The sequence below is a fragment of the Aedes albopictus genome, chromosome 3, assembly GCF_035046485.1.
Source record: "Aedes albopictus strain Foshan chromosome 3, AalbF5, whole genome shotgun sequence".
Classification (NCBI taxonomy): domain Eukaryota; kingdom Metazoa; phylum Arthropoda; class Insecta; order Diptera; family Culicidae; genus Aedes; species Aedes albopictus.
Window position 1 is genome coordinate 327,625,891 of NC_085138.1, and position 27,635 is coordinate 327,653,525.

At 38.3% G+C, this 27,635-nt stretch overlaps 1 protein-coding gene across 3 annotated transcripts in view; it reads right to left on the reverse strand.

The window, feature by feature from the left end:
- The window catches only part of LOC109623345 (protein CBFA2T2), a 408,298-nt gene that overhangs the window by 260,964 nt on the left and 119,699 nt on the right, over positions 1–27,635 (reverse strand). The window lies entirely within an intron of this gene.

Sequence of the window (27,635 nt, forward strand, 5' to 3'; positions counted from 1 at the left end):
GTTGGAATTTGGTCGACTACGTCGTTGAAGTAGTCGACCCCAAACATTTGACCCATGGCCTCCACCAGCGACAGACTGAGTCAGCTGAGTGACCATCCATCAATCCGGCTTGTGGTCGTGCGAACTGTGGGTGAGAATTTAGAAACTTGCGACGTTTATCTATAAGAATGTAAATCTTTAAACATGTTCGTATGAAACAGGGTCTTGTACCATTTGGGCAGGTGTACCTATTTTGGGCACTTGCCGCTATAACTAAGTCAATTTCAAACCGATTGATTTGAATTTTTGTATAGAGTTAGATACTGTACGTGTCCAACTCTGTACAAAATTTCAAATCAATCGGTTTGAAAATGACTTAGTTATAGTGGCAAGTGCCCAAAATAGGTACACCTGCCCAAATAGTACAAGACCCTATTATCTTTTGTATAGACTGTATCAGAACTCAGACATACCCCCTCCCCCTTTGTATACTTTTCAAAATTTGGAAGGAACGTAGACTTTGGCCAGAGCACCTCGAAGTCGATGAACAGGTGGTGTGTTGGGACTTGGTATTCGTGGCATTTTTGGAGAAAACCAAGGTCAAATTAATCTCCAGGTCGAAATTGATCAGAAGTTTTTCCATTAGATACATTAATTAATTAGAATAAATCTGCAAACTTGAGCGTCTGTTCTCCAGGAGGAGCGGCTCACAACAGCGTCTGATCCCCTTGTTAGAGGCGGCTGGCCAACGTCCTAGTGCCAGGGAAGGACTCTAAGCTCAACTGTGCACTATGGTCCTACGGAAAGTGTCCGGCCAACCGTAAAAGAAAACCATCGTAACGGAAAATCAGCAACAGAATAATATGAACCGAGATCAACGGCAACGACCCAAGCAAACAAAACGGACATGCGATTGGAAACTCGGTACGTGGAACTGCCGATCTCTCAACTTCATTGGGTTGGGAGCACCCGCATACTCGCCGATCTACTGAAGGACCGCGGGTTTGGCATCGTAGCGCTGCAGGAGGTGTGTTGGACAGGATCCATGGTGCGAACGTTTAGAGGTAATCATACCATCTACCAGAGCTACGGCAACACACGCGAGCTGGCAACAGCTTACATCGTGAAAGGTGATATGCAGAGGCGCGTGATCGGTTTGTGGCCGAACGACTAAATAATATGTAGTTTGAGGATCAAGGGCCGATTCTTCAACTTCAGCATAATAAACGTGCACATCTGACACTTCGGAAGCACTGATGATGACAAGGATGCATTTTACGAGCAGCTCGAACGCGAGTACGAGGTAACAAAAAAGTTATAGCTTGAGCATTTTTTGAAATGGGTGCCCAAATTTTCTAAAATATCATTTTATGATATGGCACGGTGTGTTGCGTAGAACAAATTCAAAACAAAAAATTCGGCATGTCTGAAAATTTGACACAATTAAACTGAGACTTCCTCCTTTCATTTACGATTAATACTGAAATAAACTGTCGGGAGATCTGGAGTATTTTTTTTTCAAAAATTTTCTGTATATGACACATTTCACGCACTTCCACACCGCGGTTTTTGAACTTCATCGAGCGATATTTCCGGGCTCCTGCTATCTATTTTGATTCCTTTTGCACTAAAATGAAGATATTTACTTATATCCTTCTAATAATATTCGAAACTTTGAAAACTTCCTACAGAAAGTAGCAAATTTTTTGGCGTGTAGTCAAAATTTGACGGAATGTGTCATATGATGCACATTAGCGAGGACACAATCATATGAAAAATGTTAAGTCTCACTACCTGCGCAACCTACTTTTTAAATTTCATTTAGGTCCCATCTCAACTGTGCTAAAAATCAGCTTGATTTGAGAAACAGTATTTTCGCCGATCAAAGTTAACATAGAATTCTCTGTGGGACTTTTTTCTAGAAAAGCTGCTGGAGGACACTCAGTATACCCTCAAATCAAAACGCTGATGAATTCTCATATAAAATTACGCTATAAATTAGCCCTCTGAAATACCATAAGAAGTTTGTGGAAAAAGTTATTAAGCCATATCCGAACGAATAAATGACGCAATATTCATTATAACATGCCAATTATAATATTCAATCGGTTTAATGTCAATACCTTTTTTAACAAGCATCATTACGCTTCGTAGTCTTGGAAAGTCTTGTTTCTTATAAAAAATCCTTTAAACATGTATCAACGCTCACTATTCTTTTTCAAAACGAATTACAGATTTGGTACATAAAGAAGAGTAGCGATACTAAGATAAAAGGTATGATATAACGCATAAATATTTATTGCTATTAGAATTCAAACGAATATGTTAAAGAATTAATTGTGTATATCTTTACAAATGGTTACTGTTATACAAAACAACTGAACGAAGCAAGTGATCGTCGTAGTGCTCTGATGACTCTGGAACTTTCAACTTGTCCCAAGTTAGACCAAAATCAAAATGGACGGTCTCACTAGCTTGTTCGCCATATCGTCTTAATCCTGATCCAACGGAATTACAAAATTCTGGAACATGGAATCGCAGGATGTGGAACTTGGAACTGTTCGGAAGTTTCGCCTCGATCCAGTGTGCTGTAAATTCTTCAAGTGAGTCTTGGTAGCCAACTTCAAGTTTTTCTTGAAGGCAAGCCTTGAAAACGGCAGCGAAACTGTCGAGTACCTATACAAAATATATAATTAGTTACAGTTATAGTATGAGAAGTTTTAATACATTCTTACAGATCGAAACATACCGAGCGGCCCATCATATTCCAACATGGTTCTTTTGTCCAGTAGTTTGTGACAATGTCTGCCAGCGAATCCATATTTGCTGTGTCGTTGACAAGAACTGACTTTTACCCACTGCTCAGCAGTTGCTGGATCGGCAGTCTCAACAGCCTTATAGACTGCATTTATTATCCCAAGAACGATATGGAGCACGGGAGGTGGACACAGCATCACTGCTGTTTGATCGGGTGACCCACATAGCAAAGGGTATTGAACACAATTGTAAAAATTCTTTGCTCGTTTGTCGTCGGCACCATCATCTTCCCATTTTTTGTAATTGGTTCTGATTAACCCAAGCGTTCTTGGAATCATGCACTCTTGGGATAACTTCGATTTACTTATGCAGCAATATGGACAAGGATGGGAAGAGCTGTGTCCCATGAGTCCCAGCAAAAGATTGACAATTTTAAGGTCCCCTGCCACTACTGCCTCCAATTCGTTCAATTTGAGTAGTGTTGACCAAACTTTCGCAATATTAGTGTATTTTTCCGTTATGCCTGGTACAACAGCGAGCAGTAACAATTTCTTGACTCCTGTGTCCTTTCCTCCTTTTTCATTTCTTTGATTTTTTTTCGACGATAGACAACGTGATTTTGAATGATCCTCCACCACCATCCGCTCCTATCTTGAAGAATACGCCTGCAAGAGACAACGATCGCACCGTCAGAATAAACTGTATTAAGGTGAATATATAACCAAGCCATACCTCAAATTTTCAAGAGCACAAATCTGAGAAAAGACGTCAAAAGACGGATTGCGCTGAAAAGTTGATCGATTGGTGACCCGCTGGTGGTGACCAATCGATCAAATTTTCAGCGCAAAGTAACCCTCGGTTCTTCAGATTTGTGCTTTTGAAAATTCGTAGTTTGGCTTCGTTATATATTCACCTTAACGCCTTGACATCGTTACAATAAACTGCCGGTTTCGTTGACGCACATGCTTGCGGATTCTTCTTTTCTTTCTCCAAATCGAAAGAAATGCGAGTAATGGAGAAAAACTCTTTAAGCATCTGGTTCGCGTTTGTTATTTGCTGGGGTAAATTCGAGGAAACCTCGATATCCATACCCCGGAGGGCACTACTTAGTCGCAAGGTTTTTCTGGTACTCAAATCGCATATGTTTTTGATCAGAAACATATCATCCATGGATAAAACTTTCGTACTGCGTGAAACTGCAGAACCCGTGACCCAGTGCGACGGCCGTCCTCTTATGTTTGCTAATGCAATAGATCCATCTGAATAACGGTTCTCCTTCAAATACGCAGCTACGACTGAATCGCCGGACCGTGAGCGGTCGCCTGTTACCATTTTCAGGAGGTTTTGCTGCCTCTCAACTCGGGTACACGAATGCCTTTTGCCCTTGGAAAGTTCGGAATAACAAATCGTATAAAGTTTTGCTGTTCGTACCTTTTTTGAATTCTCTGACACCGAAGGCCTCTCACGTTTCTTAAAGTTGTTGATCTGATAGCTGCCGAACTGAGTCAAGGTCACACGAGCAGCCACACACACGTCACATTTACACAACATTCCACTCCTTGTAGATACACGCTGAAAGTTTTTGTACTTGTGGACTTCCACGTTTTGATTTTCATTTATAGCAAATGAGCAACGACAGCAAATTTGCTTCGGGCAATACCCGCTTCTTACGTCAATATCCGGCAGAAACCGATTTTTTACCAAGAGCACTGTTTTTTCGGATATTTGTCTTAAATTTGATTTCGTGAGACACAAGACACAAACTTTGCTTCGATTTTCCTCGTGAGTTCTAGGAGGCGTCATCTTTACGCAGCGCGATTACAGGTTAGATTCGAAGAAATTGCTTTCCAACAGATTTATAGGACGATTGTTTATATGAACCAACGAAACAACAACAATTATGCTAGCTATCCCTGGTAAACTCTATCCAGCCTACTGCGTTTTTGACGTTCCAAAGTCCCAGTTCAAAATTTTCAAAAATCAATTATTATGTTTTCAGTTCAAAACCGAATTAGCGACATTTTTTCTTTGACTTCCGCTGCTTTTGCCTTGCGTTAAACACAATGTCGGAAGTGGGGCGCTGTATTGTACACCTGGTGCTCTATTCAGCGCCCCACTTCCGACATTGTGTTTAACGCAAGGCAAAAGCAGCGGAAGTCAAAGAAAAAATGTCGCTAATTCGGTTTTGAACTGGAAACATAATATCAAAAAATGTCTAATTCATCATAAGGTAACACTTATAAACTAATTGACCAACTTTTCAGCGTGACTGACCATTCGGTTCGCTAGGTATGTGCTCGTGAAATTTCGTCGTGGCTTCGTTCTACTACAACCTTAAGAAAGCTTAGTCATTATAATAGCTAATATAACATCCTAATTAAATTAAGAAATTCACACTGCATTTTTTTATGTTTCTTGGCTAAATTAACGTTAATTTGAATGAAAAAAAAAAACTTCAAAAAAAAAAGTTTCTAGACCCCCCGACAGTTTATTTTGGTGATAGTCGCAAATGAAAGGGGAAAGTCCAAACTTGCTTCTGTCCAATTTTGAGACATGCCGAATTTTTTTTATAAAGTTATACAAAAAAGACACCGTGATGGACAATATCTGCGCCAATACTAAACCGATTTTGGTGAAAACTTTAGGGTATTAGCTACACATAATATACTATTTATGGTAAAAATTGCTATTTTCGCGAAAGCAATCAAAAGTTACACAATATTTTCTGTGTACAAATTTCATCGAATACAGTCTTTACATCGTTTTTGTGTAGGAATTCCTTTTCATTGACTAAACCGCTTGTCATTTTTTGCGCGTTCTCAAAACGAATTTTAATCGACGATTTCGCTGGTGGTTTGGCCGGTATTACGCCACCCAATCCGCGTGTGAAAGTGAAAGCGTAGTATCATTCGGGAGTTTCGGTGTGATGCCAGTAATCGCTGACTCGGCTGATCGCTCCACGTCGTTTTAAGTGTACGTGGCAATGAAATCAATCCTATTTCGGTCATTGCTGCACCGCTGGAGAAATAAGAATAAAACTACATCACGGCAGACTATGAAGAACTTGGTGAGATCTTTCTAATTAAAAAACGTCATTTTATTCATACATGGGATATTTACCATACCAAATACGCGCCAGAAACAAAAATGCAATTTTTTATTCGGGAAGTGTTAATGCATTTCAGATATCCAATTGATATCCGGATGCATCAATGCGGGGCTTACGGTTTCAGAAAACGACCTCAAGATGTACAGGGTGCGGCAGGAAAAAATGCGAAAAGTTCAAGACGCTATTACACACTGAATATAGGATATATATGACTATTTTTTTAATGACAGTGTATCAGTCAACGTCTATATTCTAGCACTACAAAATAAAAATTAACATATTTGATTTTTAACATGTGATAATGTAAGCCTAAAAAGTTGGTATCAAAAAACTGCGCGCCCAATGGTCATTAGACAAAATGGCTATAATAGTAAAAAAAATAGATTCAATTCGATGAAAAACCAGGCAATATTAGTCCAGAGCCATGTAGTTTCACATACCAGATAAAATAAATACATATTTATGATAATAATGTAGAGATAATTAAAAGTTTTGTTTTATCAGGTATGAAATTTAGCGACCTGTGTGCTTTTCAGTGGTTTGAAAATTTTGATGGTCTTCAGCTTCAGGTGCCGTTTGTAAAGATTTGTGCCCAAGAAGGGATTTTTTTAAAATAACTTTTCAGAAAATTAGCTTGTTAGAGATCATGGAACGTTGAAACATAGATTAGTTAACATCAAATGGAGGAAAATGAGGTTTGAAGTTGAAAAACACTTTCGCATTTTTTCCTGCCGCATGCTGTACGTGGAAGCCCTGTCATACTTGAAATGGGTCGTTGGACGTGCAGTAGAACTATCACCTTCCATCTCAAGGACTAAAAGTGAAAAAGTCTGGCCTACTACGGGCTCCAGAAGAAGCTGCGGTCTAACAAGATTCACCCACGCACCAAATGCGCCATGTACAAAACACTGATAAGACCAGTGGTCCTCTACGGACACGAGACATGGACCTGCATGCACTCGGAGTTTTCAAGCGACGCGTGCTAATGACGAAGTTTGGCAGAGTGCAATAGAACGGTGTGTGGCGGAGAAGGATGAATCACGAAATCACTGCACTTTACGTCGAACCCAGCATCCAGAAGGTGGCCAAAGCCGGAAGGATACGGTGTGCAGGACATGTTGCAAAAATGCCGGATAACAATCATGCAAAGCTGGTGTTCGCTACTGATCTGGTTGGCACAAGAAAGCGTGAAGCGCAGAGAGCACGATGGGCGGACCAGGTGGAGCGTGACCTAGCGAACATTGGGCGCGACCGAGTATTGAGAGCGGCAGCCACAAACTGAGTATTGTGGCGTATATTGTTGATTATGTCTTGTCTTAAATGTGCAAATAAATGTATATACACATAAAAAAATATGTAATTGAAATTCAGCGAGAAATCATGCACATAAAGGGAATGCTAGAGTTAGTGCACTTTTGCATGAAATATAATGTAAAATTACATTACCATCGTGTAAATTTCCGCCAAGCATCGCGTAAACCATTATGGACTCCAACCGGTTACGTGACTATTAGCGGAAATTTACAGGATTGTAACGTAATTTTACATGATATCTTATGTAAATATGTACTAACTCTAGCATTCCCTTTATGTGCATGATTTCTCGCTGAATTTTAATTACATATTTTTTTCTGTGTAGGGTGGCCGTCACAGAAAAAAAAAAAGTTTCGAAAAAAAATCAAGTCTTACCTCCTGAATCAGTTGTTTAGGACTAAACTACGTTGAAAATTTGAGCAAAATCGGTGAAGCCTAAGGGGGCGCTCAACAAGCTTGAAGTTTGTATAGGAATGTGCGGTCAAATGTATACAGCAATCTTAAGTTTTCGATTTTCGCCGCTTAGTGGCACTTTAAGCGTTTAACAGTTAAACCCTTTGGTATTATTGAAGTTGACTATATGCCAAACAACTTCGTCGAATACCGTAAAGTGATTTGATGCATGGTTATAAAGTTTTACCCTAGGTAAAGTGCGGCGAAACTTTGCGGTCTTCAACAAAGTTGTTTGGTATATAGTCATCTACAAGAATACCAAAAGGTTTGATCATTAAACGCCTACAGCGCCAACTACAGCGGCAAAAATCGAAAACTTAAAATTTTGAACGAAGCTTTTGAGAGCCCAAAACAGTCGAATCCAGAGGAAAGACCTGGTATTTTTCCAAATTTTTGTTTTTCATATATGTGTGGGTCATCCTTGTATGTATGTATGTACTTAAATTGAGCCAAAATCTAGTACAGTAATTTAATACGAAATAATCATTTTGATTCCAAAACTTTGTCACATGGTCCATAGTAAACTAGTGGGAGCCTGTTCTAATTGATTGACCACCTTGTACGTTGCAAAGACGCACCCAACGGGTGCTGCCAGTGAGTAATGCTTCCATATGTTTTGTATCAGCCCGGTTGTCTATACAGAGGTGTGTGTAGGTAAGAGCAGAGGTAGAGGTCAGAAGAAAAAAATCACTTCCCTGAAAGTAAACGTGCCGCGTCTCTGCGCAAAATCCATCACCGTTATCCATCGGGTCCATCTATTTACAACCCAGCATGATCCACCAAGCAAGCTAGGGCTCCGAAAAAGAAATGCTCTTAGCCAGAAGCAATCGCTCGCTACTGACTGGACGCATGTTTTTTCTCACCTATATGCTTGCTCCTCCGCGCGCCGACAGAATCAAAACAAACCACCTCCGCATCAGTTCAGCCGTTTGGTAGATACATAGATACCTACGAAACTCCCGTTCCTTGTTGGGAATGACGCGACAACCGGCGAATGAACATACCTGAAAATAGATTGAAGAGAAACATTCCGTTAATGATCTGTTGCTGTCACCCTTGGGAGTTTAAGTACTCTCTTCGTAGTCATGGGATCATCTAATGTTTTGAAAGCAGGACATTTCCCATCCTGGATAGAAATTTGCAATGAAACAACTTTTAAGCACAACATCTGAAGTTAGTATGTAAGTTTTGAGAAATATTAGAAATGTATCATGGGCACATTCTATTTGGCTGGATTTTTTTCAAGTTTTCGAGTAATTTAGTAAAAAATGTTAAGTATATAATCCTTTTTTACTATTTTAACCCAAAAAGTTGACAAAAAAAATTATTTTGAAAATAACAAAAAATAATGCGCTTGATTTTTTTTAATTTTTTTTTTGTTAAAACAAGGCAAATAGAAAGTGAAGTCGATATCGATACACTTGATATAACATTGGTGAGATCGTTTGATGTTATTCTTCAACTGTTCAATTTGTACATATTTACGTGTTCCACATTCAACGCAAAAAGATCTTCTTTCGTAATTTCATACTACCCGGGATTCACTTCTTACTACTGACCGACCATGGAAAGCTTTCTTCCTCCCGACATCCTGCTTAGTCAAACAAATCCAAACAGGCGAAGGTCGTGGAGTCATCACCGCAGCAGCCACCATACGGCTCGGATCACGATTCACGGACCGGTAAGGCGTGTTTGTCACTAAGTCCATCTCAGGCGTGGAGATAGGAACCAACTGGTTCGCCACCGAGCCGCGACAGTACTAATGAGAATGCGGAGATTGCCACTGCTGGATCGCGTCATTTGCTTGGTGTGAGCGCCTTTTGCTTTGCTTACCTACGACTTGGCACGAGGAATTTTAGCGTTCAGCGGGAAAGAGCACTCAATTAGGGAATTGATGGGTTCCAGATTCCGGTCTGTATGGTTATCGAGGTTATGGTGGGGAACACTTCAATGTTAAATACATACGGCGTAATATGGTAGCAGTTCCAGCATAGGAATGATCCAAATATGACTTTCATCATTTTCTGTGTCTCTGTTTTTGGTATACCTAATACATGAAGTGTCACACTTTCTCAGATCCCCTTCCCCTAAACGATGGACGTCATATTTGAATGACCCCATCCATAGTACTTCCAGAAAAACTTCAAATATACAAGTTCTTCAAATGCGGCTAGGTTTCAGCACTGGTCAAAACTTTTCTGGAGACATCACGGAACATCCGGAGAAGTGGCCAGTGTATCCAAAACCTCTTGAAACATGTATCAGTCTTGTTTAGAAGTTTAATATGTCGCAAGCTAGGCTTCGAATCCAAACATAAATTGATCGATTTTCTAGAGGTACCAGACTTCCCTGGGGACACTGTTTCCCGGTATATCCGGAGAGGGGGCATCCATTTAGTACGTCACGCTAAAAATGGGAATTTTTAACCCCCCCTCCCCCCTTCGTACGGGTTTGTCCTATACTTAACACATTGCTTGTCACACTTTTCAGAACCCCCCTCTCCCCTCTAAGCGTGACGTACTTTATGGATGCCCCCAGAGATTGTCATTGTAGGAATTGTCTTTTTTTTTCTGTCTTTCTGACACTGTTCCAAAAAATTCAGGGGGATCTAGGGGGACTTCCATGTCCATTTTAATTTAAAGCTTATTCTACACTTCTAGGGATTGAAGCTGTTTGAGGGTTTCAGGTGATATCAGGGATACATCCTCTGGAACGCATCCGAAACCACATAAAACCTCCGAGAACACTCTTGGGTCGGTCCTGAAATCCCTGGGAATTCTCTAAGAACGCCTCTGAAACATCATGGAACTCCCTTGAAACGCCTCGAAACTCTCAGGAACGACCCTGAACCCCTCTGAGGCCTCGAGCAGCCATGGAACGCCACTTAAACCTTTTTAACCCCGTGAAACGCTCCTGAAGCCATTTACACCCCTTGTAAGACCCCTCAAATGCCACTGAAAACCCCTGAAACCCCATGGAACGCCCATCAAACCCACTAGAACTTCCTGGAACACACCTGGAATGCTCCTGAAATCTCCTAAAACGGCTACGAGCCCCCCTGAAGCACCATTTAGCGCCCATGAAACCCCTTGAAACTTCTGGATTGCTGCTGAAACTCCCTGGAACGCATCTAACCACCCTAAAACCCCATGATGCCCTGTGGAACGCCCCTGAAACCGCACAGATTACCTCTGGAATGCTTCTGGGACTCTATGATACCCCATGAAACGCCCTTGATACAGCCTGAGACGGCCCTGAAACCCCATGAAGTCGTTCCTGAAACCACTAGAAAACCTCTAGGATGCTCCTGAAACCCCCTTGAAACTTCTGGAACACTTTTGGAAACCCCTGGAACGCCCCTGAAACCCCTTTAAAACAACTGGATCGCTCTTTAAACCCTCTGGAACGCCCTGAAACACCACCGGGATCCCCTTTACCTTCTGAATCCCTTCAAAAGACCCCTGAAACACCTTTGAAACCCCTTAAATGTTCCTGAAGCTTTATGGAACCCCCTGGAACATCCCTGGAACTCCTTTGAAACTCCTTGAAATGCACGATTAGGTGCAGTGAAAAAAATCTAGCAGTAATGCTAAAAGTTTAGGTTATGCCAGTGTTCAACAATTGGATCATGGATACAATGTTTACGTGTAAAGGACATCCTTCCAGTTCTTGTTACTATGGTGTGACTCTGATATTTGTGGTCGGTTTGCCAGTAAACCCGATTTCGTAACAGCAACGGCTTTGAATCCTTGTTTTAGTGAAACAAACTATTAACTTTTGTCCGATGATTCGATACCGTCTTTTTCAGGCAAAAAATATGGTTTTTCTTTGCCTTTGTCATTTCAAATTTCAAGAAAGGATTACCTCCAGAAAAACGGCAAGAATTTCTTTTGGGGATCCTACCAGGATTTAGCAACATTTTTTTGAAACGTTTACAGAAAGAATGAATTCTAGGAATGATTCTATCAAGAATTCCTCGATAAAGATTCTTCTTAGTATCCCTTCAAAATGGATCGCTGTCCATGTAGGGATTCCTCCAGATATTTTCTAGAGATTCCCCCAAGAATTTTCCTCGCTACCGCTTTAGGAGTTTCATAAGAAATTTCATAAAAGTTTCGTCTTGATACTGGTTCATGGGTTCCCTCAGAAATTCCTTCCAAAATTCCTCTTAAGATTATTTAAAAGTTTCATGATTGTATTCCTTCATATATTTGTAATGTAATGGAATTGTTCTAGTAATTATTGCCGGAATTTCTTCAGGAATTCCTCCGAACGTTTTTTCAAAAGTTGCAATTCCAGAAAAGAAGTGATCACTAAGAATTGGAGATTCATTCAAACATTCCTCTATGGTTATCCTTTTAAATTTGGAAATTGTTCCGAATTTCTTTCAAAAATATTGCTGGAATGTCTCCAGAGATTCTTTAAGGTATAACTCTATTTATCCGGGATTTTTAATCAGTAATTATTTGAAAATTCATCATGAAAATTCTAAAGATTTTTTTCGGGAAGTTCCTCTCAGGGTTTCTCCATTAGCTCCTTCGTGTAATCCTCCAAGCATTGCTTTAGATTTAATTAGACCTTCCTTTATGAGTTCTTTCAGAACTTTTTTTTCCAAAAATTCCTACAGAGAATACTCCGAAATCTATAACTTAGTATTTTTCAAAGATATTTCAAGTATTCGAGTTATTCCGTTCTTCCAGTTATTATTTCAATTATTCCCTTAAAAAATCTTCAATGGTTCTCCTAAAAACTCATCTGGGATTTTTTTACGGGATATACATATCCCTTCAGAAATGTAAAATATTTTATCAGAATTCCTTCAGATTTATCTCCAGCAGTTCTACCAAGGATGTTAAATAAATCCCAAAGATCCCACAGAAACTTATTGCGGGTCTTCTTCAAGAATTCAACCAGTACTTTTGTCTGCGATTTGCGCAGACATTTCTAGGAAATTCCTACAGAAATTTATCTAAGGATTTTTTCAGGAATGCCTGCAGAAATTTTTCAACCATCTTTTTCCTTGGAATCAATATCAGAACTCCTTCAGAAGTCTCTCGTGATTTTTTTTAAGGATGAAGGGGATACCTTAAGGTGCTTCGTCAGATGTTCTCCTAGGTATTATCAGGCATTTTACCAAACATTGCTCAAGAGATGACTTCATAAATTGCTTCTGAAAGTTGCGTCCTGTAATTGCACAAGATTTTTTAAGAATTTCTTCTAGGAGTTTCCAAAGATATCTCTGGAAGCGCCCACATTGCCACATGCTGAGGGTGATGGGTTCAATTCCTGGTCGGTCCAGGAATTTTTCGTAATGGAAATTGTCTTGACTTCTTTGGGCATGGTGTATCTTCGTGCCTGCCAGACAAAATACACATGCAAAATGGTCATTGACAGAGGAAGCCTTCAATTAATGACCGTGGAGGTGCTCATAGAACTTCTCATAGTTACGAGATGAACCAGCCGTGGGCTGAAAATCTCGATAATGAAGAAAAATAATAATAATAATAATAACTTCTTATAGTTGGGAAGTAGGCAGAAGAATATCTATGGGAGATTTTAAGGTATTTCTTAAGGCATTCCTGCACGAATTTTCTAGAAGTTTCTTATGGTATTCTTCAGTAATGTTAGTGCAATTTCTGAGAGTGCTTCTGAAAAAACACGTGGATGGATATCTAAACAAATTCTGCAGGAATTTGTAAACACATACCAGGAGTAACATCTTATGGGTCCGCAAAAGAAATCATTGTAGGATTTTTTGCAGGAATCACTGGAGGAATCTCTCAAAAAAAACTATACAAACCCTAGAAAGAATTTCTGAAAAAAACCCTGTAGAATTCGGAAATTTGTAGAACAATATCTGGAAAACTCCACGGAAGAACTTGCTGACATATCTCCTCAAATGAAATTCAGTAGACATCTCAGGAGGTGCCCACATAAGATTCAAAAAACTTCATAAGAAACGCTGAACGTTAATATATGGGATACGTAGGAATTATTTTGGGAAAAATAGATTAATAAATTCATTTTCAATTTTTTTTTCAATTCATTTCTTAGGAACTTCCCGGAGAACATTATTGGAGGCTTTTCTGATATTATCCCTAAAGATATTTTGACGAATTTCTGGAAACAAAAACCTGTGGAGTATCTGGGTGAACACATAAGGACTGTTCATTAAAGAAAGTGGACACCTGTTTTTCAATAGAAAATATGTATTTTCGAACAAATTCATAAGTTTATTTTTTATAAATGACAATCAACATACATGTGGCCAAATTCACGTGAGTTTGAACATTTTCTTCGCTTTTCGGAAGAACGCTCGGACTTTCCTCTTGACACCTCCCATTAGATTCTGCACAACTTTCTCCGTAACTTTTCGTTGTGCCGCAGGCCAAATTTTTTTGAACCAATCAACAGAGCTTGCTTCTCTTGCATCTTTCTTAAGATGCCGCTAAATTATTGTCCAGTATCTTTCCACAGGACGCTGTTCAGAGAAGTTTTGTGGATTTTGTCATTTTTCGACAAAATCGACTTTTTCCGTATTGAGCATCTCTAGTGTAGAAGAAGCGTAATAAGCGGATGCCAGATCCACCTAAAACAAAAGAGGATCCGTATGTTTTCGGTAGATAAGTAGAAGTCGTTTTTTGATGCATTCCTTTCTGTTATTTTCACCGTTGATTGTTCCCGTTGTGAAATACGAAGAACTCTTTAAGCCACATGAACAATTGGCATGCCACACTAAAACTTTTTCCCAATTTTTTCAGTTCTGATGTACCCTACATAATCCGGCACAACTGTCCCCTGCTTAGCGTTAAAAAATTGCGGTCCCGGAAGTGTATTAGTAAGCCAATTCTCGAAACGACAACTTTTTGGAACACCATTTGTGCAGAATTAATCTGCTAGTCGCAAAGCTAATACGACCTATCGCTCGAAATTTCTTACTTTTTCCGTTTTCTTTGAGTATATTGCCGAAGTGAACAATGTTTTTACACACTGAGCAAAAATTCACAATTTTTTGTTTAGTTTTAACTCTAAACTATTGGTAAACAGATGTCCACTTTCTTTAATGAACAGTCCTTAGATAACACTGTTCAACACTAAATTTTGGGCTTTCACAGTTTATGACCGAAGTTTGTATGGAGAACTTGGGGTGTTCAATTGATATGCGCAATAGAACGTGCTGTGCATATGCGCCTAAATATATGCACGGCACGTTCTAATGCGCATATCAATTGAACACCCCAAGTTCTCCACTTCGGTCATAAACAGTGAAAGCCTGGTCCAATATTTTTCAAAAAATTCTTTCACTGACACTTCTAGGGTTCCAAACCCCTGTTATTTTTTTTTCTCATAACGTAACACCAAATATTGTAAAATTTTTTCGAGCAGTGTAACTGTCTGCAAAGATCAACAAAAAAATGTTATGATATTTTCTAAAGAAATGTCCGTAGAAATTCATTGAAAAAATATTTGATAAAATATTTCAAATAGTCATGAAGAAATTATTAAATTTATCCTTAGAGGAAACGCCGGAAAAAAAATCTGGGAAAACACATGGAGGAATCTTTGTATGAACTCCTACAGAAATCTCTGAAGGAATTCCTGCAGGATTTTCTGGATGACACCCTGAAGAAATTCGCAGGAATACTTGGAGCAATTCCTGAACAAATCTCTGGTGTTTTTTTTTTTTTTGTTAAAGGTACATCTGAATTTTTTTTTCCAAAGAAATTTCTGAAAAAACTTTCTGAAGAAACCACTGAAAAAATTTATTTAAAATAATCTAGAGGAATGCCTGTAGAAAATTCGGAAGAAATCCTTGGAATCAGATATTTTTTTGCTAATAGAATTTTTTAAGTAATTAGTAAAAAATAATCATGGGAAACAGTAGACGAACTCTTGATTGAAATAATTTGCTAACTTTAAGAAAAAAAAAACAACTAGAAACTGTTTATTAAGAGAATCCTCTTTAAAAATCCCATTGAAATGTTCGTATTCGACAATTTGAAGACGATTTTGAATAAATTTCAGAAAAATAGGCAAGTTTAGCCAAAGAACGCGACTACCCGATAAAGACTGCAAGAGAGTTGTTTGATTGGGCAAACAAACGAAAAGAAGAAGAACTTACAAAGTTGTCATTTTGTTATGCTACTACAGAAGAATACGAAAATATGTCTTTGCAGTTAAATTATCATTATAATAATGCAAAAACAATTCAAGGAACTCAAAAATTCCACTCACTTCTTCCTCTATCAGAAAATACAATAAAGGCAAAGCTTTATTCAAACTATCCTGACAATGATGCCAAAATATTCGATATTGTTAAGAAAGTTGTGTAAACAATAATTTGATAAAAATACAGGAATAAAAATAAACTGATGATATTCAACAAATAATGTTATTTTTTATTGCGCACAATCACCATCCCTGAAAAATAAGCTTAATTCGCTCTTTTATCTTGCTAATTGAGGAGCTTGCATTTCCAGTTCTCAAAAAGGTGTATCTCGAAATCGGGTTGTCTCATCGGGTTGATGTCTGTGGCGATGTTCGGCAATAGAGAGAAAATATGCACAGTTTTAACACATCCAGTTTAAATGGATTAAAGCTGCTAGGCGATATGCAAGAGTTTAATGCACATTTCCAACACAATACACCAAAAATCACTGGAAGAAATCATTGTTCCTGATAGAGGGATTTTATAACTTGTTTTTCAAAATACTTTTAAGGCAGAGAATTTCACTCGAATCTTTAAGCTGTCAGTGTCATTTTAACTCAAAATTTTCCAATCTTTCAAAAAAAAAACCTTTGAAACTGGAGAAACACGGAGTACATTCGAAAAGGGTCAAAACTTATTAAGTTATCAAAAAAATCAATATTAAATCAGTAATATCTTCTAAACGGTGCATCTTAGAAAAATGTTACCAAGTACTTCGGTTGCTTGCAATTTTGGCTTTTCTTAATAGCTTTTTTGAAAATCGTAATTAAAAAAAATAAATTGTTACCTATTTTTCTCCAGGACAACCCACTATGCACTCGATAGCATTTTCAGTCATCTATATACTAAGGATAGTTAAAAAATTATTGACATGTAACTTTTAAGGGAAAAACTATATTTTAGTTCAAAACAGAAAAACCAAACTTTTTTTTACCGTGCATATTTTTTCCATATAGCACCAACAATTGTCTAAAACTTCGCCGGAGACACCAAACCGATCGGACAAATCGTTTTCGAGATACAATTTTTTGAAGATATCATGTGCATTTTTCATAGGCCTTTCTCATAAGCAAGGCTAGATTCAAAATGGCGAACCAAGTATGCAAAACGGCGTTTTTCTTCCCCAAAAACTTGTATGCAAGGTTTCATGCAAATCATAAAATACAAAAAATTAAACCTGGAAAAATTAGCACTTGTTCGTGGACCGCCGTTTTTTTTTTAATTTTTATTCTGTTTATTTTAACCTAGGCTAATTCTACAATTACTCGTTTATCTGGCTTTTGATGTTTGAGCCCCAAACCCTTCAAGAAAAGTCACTATATTGAAACTTGAGCCGCCACTTTGGGTTTAAGTCCGCAATCTTGAATATTCTGGTCGCCATTTTTGGACTCCAGACATCTTCCACATGGGGCCCATATAGCCGAGGCGGTAAACGCACGGGTATTCAGCATGACCATGCTGACGGTGACGGGTTCGATTCCCGGTCGGTCCAGGATCTTTTCGTAAAGGAAATTTCCTTGACTTCCTTGGGCATAGAGTATCTTCGTGCCTGCCACACGATATACACATGCAAAATGGTCATTGGCAGAGGAAGCTCTCAGTTAATAACTGTGGAAGTGCTCATAGAACACTAAGCTGAGAAGCAGGCTTTGTCCCAGTGAGGACGTTACGCCAAGAAGAGGAGAGGAGGACATCTTCCACATACAAAATATACCCATATTGCATGGATTTAGAGCCTAAAAGTCCATCAAATAGCCATCTTGAATTTGGAGCCGTCATCTTGGATATTTTGGGTCGTCATTTTAGGACTCCAGACATCTTCCCCATATTAAATATACCCATATTGCATGATTTTAGGGTCTAAAACTCTAAACAGCTACTATACTGAATTTAAAGTCGCCATCTTGGATTCCAGGCCACCATCTTGGACTCCATTTCTGGACTCCAGACATCGTCATCATACCAAATAAACCCATATTACATGATTTTAGGGCCTAAAACTCCATTAAACAGCCACCATCTTGAATTTGAACCCGCCATCTTGGGTTTTAGACCGCCAAATACACCCATATTGCATAGTTTTAGAGCCTAAAATTCTATTACACAGCCGCCATCTTGGAATTTGGAGCCGCCATCTTGAATATTAGGCTGCCATCTTGAATTTTGGGCCAACATCGTGGAATTTTCGTCAACCATCTTAAGGTTTCACAAAATTCGTTTTTTGAGTGAACATATAGCCATTCAGTTCACTTAGGTAAACGAGAAAGGCAAAAAACAGACACACACAGACATCACCTCAATTCGTCGAGCTGAGTTGATTGATAAATGTGACTTGACCCTCCGGGCCTTCTATCAAAGTCATTTTTGGAGTGAACGTATAGCCTTTCCAGTACACTTAGTGTACGAGAAAGGCTAAAAAAAAAAAACAAATGAATTTCTGAATTTTTTGAAATCATTTTATACCGTAGCTAGTATACAATAGTATCAGCACTGAACGATGATATGCATAAAAAGGAATCGTTCAGTGCAAAAATAATTGTTTATATGTCAGTGATACTAGCAAGCAAAGTAAAAATAACCGTACACATCGTAGTTGCTCTTCCGTGATTGACCGGAACAATCACAGTTGCACAGAGAACCAATTAATGTGAAAGTTTGGGACTAGCAAACCATTCTCAATGTGCACAATTCGAGAGTTCAACATTTTAAAGACAATAACGGCGCCGGCCACGTCCTTACGGTCATCGGGAAAGGGAAGGAGTGTAAATATGACCTGTGTTGCTACTTAAGACCGATACCACCTCTACATACATATGTTATATTTAAAGTAGTTTCCCTGTCATGTGGGCAATAATATGTATAACTAGCAGTGAATCAAAATTCAGCCATCGCGCAACAATAGTGACAATGTCGCAACCTGTATTTGTTGAGACAATCCACCCAATGCGACATAAGTTTGTCCCAACTTGAAAATAATAGGATAAACATCGTACACCACGAGTTTGGGGATTTTTAAGCCTTGCATTGCGATTTTCGAACGGTAACTTCGAGTCGGTAAACACTGCAACTCTGCTGAAGATCTATCATCAACCAGTTTTGACTTTGGGTTAGTAATAATTGATTATTCACGAGTTGAAAAGTACGCAACAAATTCAGCTTCCGTTTTGTCTGCAACAAAAAAAAATCGAGATCATGTCATTATCTGTCACCAGTAGGGATAAAGAGTAATCGTCGCGCCTTCTTTGTTGCTTGTTTTGTGCCACTTTTGTCTGACAATTCTCTTCACTGATAACTAGAGTTTGGTCGGACAATTTGTACGCTTGACTTTGACCTCTAATTAAGATAGTTTTCATCCATGCAGAGTATCGCAACAATTTTAAACCATCATAATGTTCCAAATAAGCCTTAATCTTAGAATGGACAGCACAGATGTCGAAACGACGCTCACATCATGCGGGTTAAAACGGAGAGGCCATCTATCACCCCGAACCGGTGCGGGCCTATGTGCTGGGGACATTCGCCAATTTTAGAAGTCGTTGCAGCCCCATACATGACGACACGACGATCCTCCGCCAAGAGACGTCCAACATAATGCTCAATATGACGACAACCGTCATAAAGAATAACAACAAAATATTAAACGGTCTTTTTGGGTGGCCAGAGTGTTAGCGAGAAGCTTCCCATCGCCATTATACGACTTTGCTGGTTGTTCTGATTGAAAAATGTTGCATCGACCGCCATCCGTCCCGTTTATGGACGATCCAAAATTTATCATTTTTTGTAGAACACAGATTGATTTTTCAGAGGTCAGATTCACGTAGCGGTACGACAATGTTTATGGAAAATGTGACACGGAAGGTTGTTGGGACCATTTGGCTTGTTGGAGGGGCGAAAAGCCGAAAGGCTGTATCCGTCGTAAATATGGGTGATGGTGATAAATTAAAAGTTTCATTTACTTTGTGGGTACTCGAATGGGATTTCGAAGCTCGGTATTTGAAACCCGCGACCCGGGTTCAGAACAAAACGATGTGGTCGATGTGCAATTTGGAACTGTTCCATCGGGTTGTTGTAGCAATAATGGCGCAATGACTCATCACCTGGCAGGGCACACTTGTTTCTACCACGCAATAACAAAGCTTACCAATAATGCCGCAAGAAGTAGCTGATACAGCTTGAGCAAAGTATTTACCCAAGTGAGCATTCGATAGTTGTTCATATTTCCATTCCCATTGTAGCTGGAGGAGATGATACACATAGCGTTCCCTCTCTAACGCCTTCCATCCATTCCTCGGCGGCGGCGGCAGCTGTTGTACGCTCAGCTGGCTAGCGAACATGCTTGGAAACCTAATTGTAGGAACTTTGAACAGGTGTGTTCGATCGTTTGGCTTTCTTTGTCCAACTTGGTTCCTCCGGCGCGGCGGTGCCACTAAGCCATTAGCCAGGCAGCAGAGCAGGGCGGGGGGAAAACGAAAGCAATTTGATCATTTTTGCGAGGTCACTCGCAGAGCGCTTTTGCTCCGACATAAATTTGTTTTCCCAACTGTGGTAATACATCAGCGAGCGGGTCCAAATATTTTCTTTTCAATCTAAATTCTGACGACAGCTGCCGGCCGGTCGGGGAGGCGAGGAGAACTCACTTCCTCCGCCGAGCTAACCGTAGTTGGAAAACATTTTCCGCCGAAATTTCCACCGAGGAAAAATGGCAAGATGCATGCCACCTGCGCACAGATCGAGACGGCAGCAATTCTGACTCCAGCTTCAACCAATGATAGTGCAATCGTCTATAGAACACGTGCTGGATTATTGCGAATGTTTGGGAATAGGTAGTACGGTACGACAAGGTTGTCCAGTCAGTCTAGATCTTGTAGTCAGTTTGAAAAAAGTGAAGAAATGTTTAGTCAGTTATCTTTCTTATTTGAAGACCGTGTTTACCTCTGAGTATCCAGGGGTGTCATGGTAAAGTCAGAGCTGGTTACTCGATGTATCCAAATTTTGACGCCCCACATATGTACTAGTACGTCCCCAAGGAAATGACTTCACTATCACGCCTAATTAAGAATTATTTCGGGAATTTTTTTTTTTTTTTGTAAGTAGCACGTTTCAAGAATCAATTATGCAAGAATTCTTCTAAAAAATTCTAAAAAATTCTCCAGGGTTACATTTAGAGACACCGCCAGAAATTGTTTTGGGCATTCTTTGAAGATTTATCGAACATTTTCTGGAATGTTTATCCAAAGAAGGTTCTCGGAGGATTTCCTAAAATGCAATAACTCCTCTAAAGGTTTCTCTTAGTATTTCTTCAAAATGCATCCCTATTCATGAGTTTCTTTGAAAATTTCTCCAAGGGCTGCTCCAGAGATTCTTTGAGGATTTCCCCCAGGATTTTTTCTCAGCACTTCTTCGGGAATTTCTCAAGAAATTTTTCTAAAGATTAATCTTGAAACTGGTCCTCGGATTTCCTCAGAAATTTCGTCCGAAATTCCTCCTGAAATTCCTTAACCCTCTACAGGAAACCTTAAATGATGGTCCATTTCGGAAACCTGGGGTCCATTTGGACCCCAAATTCGTTCTTCTGTATCGCATGATCCTGATTTATTAGAATATCGGTGTATTCAGTAAAGTTGTTGGGTAGATCAAGGACTTACAGATGCTGGACGACCGTTTAATTTGGAATTTCATATATAGGTGGCGCTAGTGAGCATGTAAGTATTCAGTATTTGAGCACATACAGGGGATAGACAAAATCATCGGGACAAGCAAAATTTTCCCTTCTCAAAAAATATTCAAATAGCTGTAACTTTTCGAAAAGTGCATCAAATATTCTCAAATTTTTACTGAAAGTGGATCAACTAGTTGTGTATCAGTGGACAAGATTTGGAAAATATCGGGCTGTTCTGCACGAAGTTATAAAGATTCTAGAAAAAGGTATATTTATCCGATAGCCAACTTTGAGCTGTTATATCTCCGGATTGAATGAAGTGAATGCAATGAAATTTTGACCATATATGACTTATATAATGAGCTTTAAAAAACTTTTGACTTAGCTTAAAATTCTTAACACGGAAGAAAATTATAACGAAATTTTCTTAAATTTCAACATCGTTTCAAAATTCAAGATGCTAATTCTAGTTCATTTATATTCCCTCTAATTGTCTTGAATATATATATATATATATATATATATATATATATATATATATATATATATATATATATATATATATATATATATATATATATATATATATATATATATATATATATATATATATATATATATATATATATATATATATATATATATATATATATATATATATATATATGTTTTGAAAGAAAGTAACAACATAGCCGGCAATTCATTGAAAAAGTAATGGGATGCATATTAAAAATGGACCAATTTACTAAAAAATCATAAAATAAATAAAATCGCTATAACTTTTTCTCTGTGAATAATTTCAAGTTGAGTCAAACGTTTTTCAGAGCTCATTATATAAGTCGTACATGATCAAAATTTCATTGCATTCGATTCATTGAATCCGGAGATATAACAGCTCAAAGTTGGCTATCGGATAAAGATACCTTTTTCTAGAATCTTTATAACTTCGTGCAGAAAAGCCCGATCTTTTTCAAATGTTGTCCACTGATACACAACTATTTGATCTACTTCCAGTAAAAATTTGAGAATATTTGATGCACTTTTCGAAAAGTTACAGCTATTTGAATATTTTTTGAGAACTCAACATTTTGCCTATCCCGATCATTTTGTCTATCCGCTGTATACAGGGTATTAGGTTCATGAGTGCAAACTTTTTAAAGGGTGATAGAGGACCATAAATGGTGAAAAAAAATGTTCTACGCATATGGTCAAATCTCAACCGTTACGTAGTTATTGAACTCCCCACGTTTTTTACTCTTATTGCCTTAACTGGCTATAACTTGAAAATGGTCAAACTTATCGCAGTTTTTTTATACTTATTCGAAAGAATATTGAATTTTCTATCAAATGGCATTTTTCATAGATAATTGACAAAATCAAACTAAAACACACTACTTTTGAGCTATTTGCTCTAGAAAACTTAGTTATTTAACTGATCCAATCGGTTAAAAGATGCCATTTGATAGAAAACTCAATAATCTTTCGAATAAGGGTAATTGATTGATTTGTCTTTATTAAAGAGACTTTCAGCCCTTGGCTGGTTCGTCTCTATCCTAAACAAGAGGTAAACCAGAAGGGCTAACCCGGGAAAATACAATATACCATATCTGTCAATGGCTGTCAATTTCTACATTTCATTTTTCTTCTTCTTCTTTTTTTTCGTTTTAAATTTTCGGGTCCGGGGTCCAGGGGCCTGCGGCTCCTTTCGTGCCTCGTCTTGTCGGTCGGGTTGGTCGCAGGGGTCTGTTCCATCGCTTGTTTGGAGCGGGGTGCGGCTTACCGCTCGGGCTCCGGAAACGGGGGGAATAAGGGTAAACAAATTGCGATAAGTTTGATTATTTTAAAGTTTTAGCCAGTTAAGGCAATAAGAGTCAAAAACATGGGGAGTTCAATAACTACGTAACGGTTGAGATTTTACCATATGCGTAGAACTATTTTTTTCACCATTTATGGTCCTCTATCGCCCTTTAAAAAGTTTACACTCAGGAGCCTAACACCCTGTATATCAAGATCCTGACCACATAGAATATTGGTGTCTTCAGCAAAGATGTTTATTAGGTTAAGTGTTTACTAATGATGGACCGTTTGTTTGAAAGTTTCACACATAGATGGCGCTACTGAGCATGCAAATTTTATAAATATATATCTCAGGATCCTGATCACCTAGAATGATGGTATCTTCGGCAAAGTTGTTGAGTTGCTCAAGGACTGACAGATGCTGGTCTGTTTGATTCTGAACTTCACACATAGGTGGCGCTAGTGAGCATGTAAGTATTAGGTATATGATCACATTTATATCAAAATCATCACCACATAGAAATTTGGTGTCTTTGGCAAAGTAGTTTATAGGATCAAGTGTTTGCTAATTATAGACCGTTTATTTGAAAATTTCACACATAGATGCCGCAACTAATCGAGCAAATTTTATTTTTCATATATCAGGATCTTGAGCACCTAGAAAGATGATATCTCCGGCATAGTTGTTGGGTACGTCAAGGACTTACAGGTGATGTAGCGTTTGATTTGGAACTCCACGTATAGGCGGCGTTACTGAGCACGCATATTTCATATATCTCATATATCGCGGGATTCTGATCACCTAAAAAGATGGAGTCTTCGGAAAAGTTGTTGCATAGGTCAATTACTTACTGACCATGGGCCGTTAAATTTCTAAATTCACCATACGTAGATGGCATTGGTTAGCATGCAAATTGTATATATCATATATTTCAGGATTCTGAGCTCAAAGAAAGATGGAGTCTTCGACAAAGTTGTTGGGTAGATCAACGGCTCACTGTTAATCGACCGTATAATTCGAAACTCCACATGTAGATGGCGATACCGGGCATACAAATTGAATATCTCATTTATCTCAGGATTCATTGCCATAACTTTCAGGTTTACCCACTTTGTTGAACAAAGTTACTTTTTGCGTCGTGGCTCACGCTGTACATCATAGTGACAATGAGTACAGTTTATGTGTGGATATATGTTTGTTATACTTACATCACGGTGTGTCTGATGGACAACATTAATTTAAAAAAATCGGTATCGCTAAGACACCCACCAAACGAAAGCTAAGGGTCTCCCCTTTCATTTGAGGCTTAAATGAGAAAGTTCTATCGGCGGGTCTAGAACAATTTTTTTTTTTGAAAAAAATTGATATTTTTTAATTTTTTTCGAAGAACACATTTATGACAAACACTGTTTTTCCATTGCAAGAATGACGATATATTTTTAATATTATATTTATTATTCTACCAATAAAAGCACAATAGTCCCATGTGAATGGGAAATCCAGCAGATCACAGTTTTGTGTTTATGGACAGTGTGGTGAAAGTACTAGAATAGTGAGAATAAAATCGACTTATATGCTGTTCCTTTGAATTCCAATCAAGATTCCAATAATGTGTTTGCAACCTATGACAGATGCGTATTAGACCGGCCCACATTTGTATGAAGCGAAAAAAAAGTTTTCAAAATTCACGGGGCACCCTCTAGAATCGTGCCTTTGGATAAGAAGAACAATCTGTGAAAGATTCAGCTCAATCGGTTGAAAACTGAGCTGGCGCAAATGAGTTGAAGGTTTGTATGGGATTCTCAGTCCAAATATATGGGAAATTGGATGCCCTCCAGTCTCTCATACAGCACGCCGGTTTGGCGAGTTCGATTTAACTCAGAATTGAAAGAATAGCAGTTGATACCCTAATGAACAACATTGTAGAAGACCATATCATGATAAAACTTAATTTAGTTGCGGTTTTAGCCAACGAAATCAGGATTAGGACATCTTCACCCGTTTACTCTCGGCTGTTACATGCAGCACGTGTTTGCCGTTCGAAACTTGCTCACTACATCATAGGCGGCTATGTTGTCCTTCATTTCAATTGCTCACGCATGTGGGCGGATATCGAAACAATGAAGAATTACACAGCTACCTATGATGTAGCGCGCAAGCTACGGTCGACCAACACGTGCCGCATATAACAACCGAGAGTAAACGGGGGAAGATGTCCTCATCCTGGTTTCTTTGGCTAAAACCGCAACTAAATTAAGTTTTATCATGATATGGTCTTCCACAAAGTTGTTCATTAGGGTATCAACTGCTATTCTTTCAAATCTGGGTCAAATCGAACTCGCCAAACCGGCGTGCTGTATGAGAGACTGGAGCACATCCAATTTCCCATATATTTGGACTGAGAATCCCATACAAACCTTCAACTAATTTGCGCCAGCTCAGTTTTCAACCGATTGAGCTGAATCTTTCACAGATTGTTCTTCTTATCCAAAAGCACGATTCTAGAGGGTGCCCCGTGGAATTTTTAAACATTTTTGTATTTGGGCCGGTCTAATGCGTATACGTCTTTAGGGTCTTGACTGGCACCAGCAGGTCATCAATCGACCAACTTTACAGCACATACCGTCATTTGGTTCTTCAGATTTGTGCTCTTAAAATTTCTGGGTGCGACTTCGTCATATATTCTCCTCAAACAGCTTCTCAATTTCAATGCGCGTCTGGTACTCAAGACAGATATTTTATTTCGTCTTCTTCTTCTTCTTGGCGTAACGTCCCTACAGGGACAAAGCCTGCTTCTTAGCTTGTTCTATGAGCACTGTAGGAGATATAATAAGAATAAATGAAACTGTTCGATTTGTTTGAAATTTTCTTATTTTATCTCCTACAAGCACTTTCACAGTTTTTCACTAAAAACTTCTTTTGCCAATTACTATTTTGCATGTGTATAGCGTGTGACTTGCACGAAAATACTGCATGCTCATTTAGTTCTTGCAGCACTACATACAGGGGATACTCAAAATAACTGGGACAGGTAAAATTTTCACTTTTCGAAAAATGTTCAACTCACTGTAACTTTTCGAAAAGGGCATCAAATATTCTCAAATTTTTACTGTAAGTTCATCAACTAGTTGTGTATCAGTGGACAAAATTTGGAAAAGATCGAGCCATTCTACACGAAGTTATAAAGGTTCTAGAAAAAGGTATAATTATCCTATAGTCAACTTTGAGCTGTTATATCTCCGGATTCAATGAACCGAATGCAATGAAATTTTGATCATTTATGACTTATATAATGAACTATTAAAAACCTTTGACAAAACTTGAAATTCTTTACACGAAAGAAAATTATTGCGATTGGATTATTTTTCTAATATAACACCAATTATTTCAGAACTTCATCATCGTTTCAAAATTCGAGATAGCAATAATAGTTAATTAAAATTCCCTCTAATTGACTTGAATATATTTATATTTTAAAGGAAAGTAACGAAATAGCCGGCATTAAATTGAAAATGTAATGGGATGCACATGAAAAACAGATAAATTTACTAAAAAAACATAGAACAAATGAAATCGCCATAACTTTTTTTCTTATTAATAATTTCAAATTAGGTAAACTGTTTTTCAAAGTTCATTATATAAGTCATAAATGATCAAAATTTCATTGCATTCGGTTCATTGAATCCGGAGATACAACAGCTCAAAGTTGGCTATCGGATAATTATACCTTTTTCTATAATCTTCATAACTTCGTGAAGAATGGCCCGATCTTTACCAAATTTTGTCCACTGATACACAACTAGTTGATGAACTTACAGTAAAAATTTGAGAATATTTGATGCCCTTTTCAAAAAGTTACAGCGAGTTGAACAATTTTCGAAATGTGAAAATTTTACCTGTCCTAGTTATTTTGAGTATCCCCTGTATTTCACAAACAGTTCATAGGCCGCAGCTCCATGTAGAAGGTTGTAAATAATATGTAAGCTCATAGAGAGAAAATCTAATAGGTATATTCGCCACCATTGAATGACATAAATGAGCAAGTTTGAACTTTTTTGTGGGGTAGTACTAACTTCTATCTCTGATATCTTTCAGAAAAAAGTTGTCATAATATCAACAACCCGCAAGTAGAAACAAGAACAAATTGAGACATTTTCAATCCGTTCTGATTAATATGTATGTGCTCAGACTTATGTACTTTAATGTAAAACATGTGTATATGTCCATAAAGCTGAAGAAGTGAATGAAAACTTGCTAACTCGTCTATAATGCCATGATGCCAGCAGAAGATCAAACTATTGATAACCGACAGAATACCACATTGTTCTTAATACATATATATTGTGCAACCGTTAGA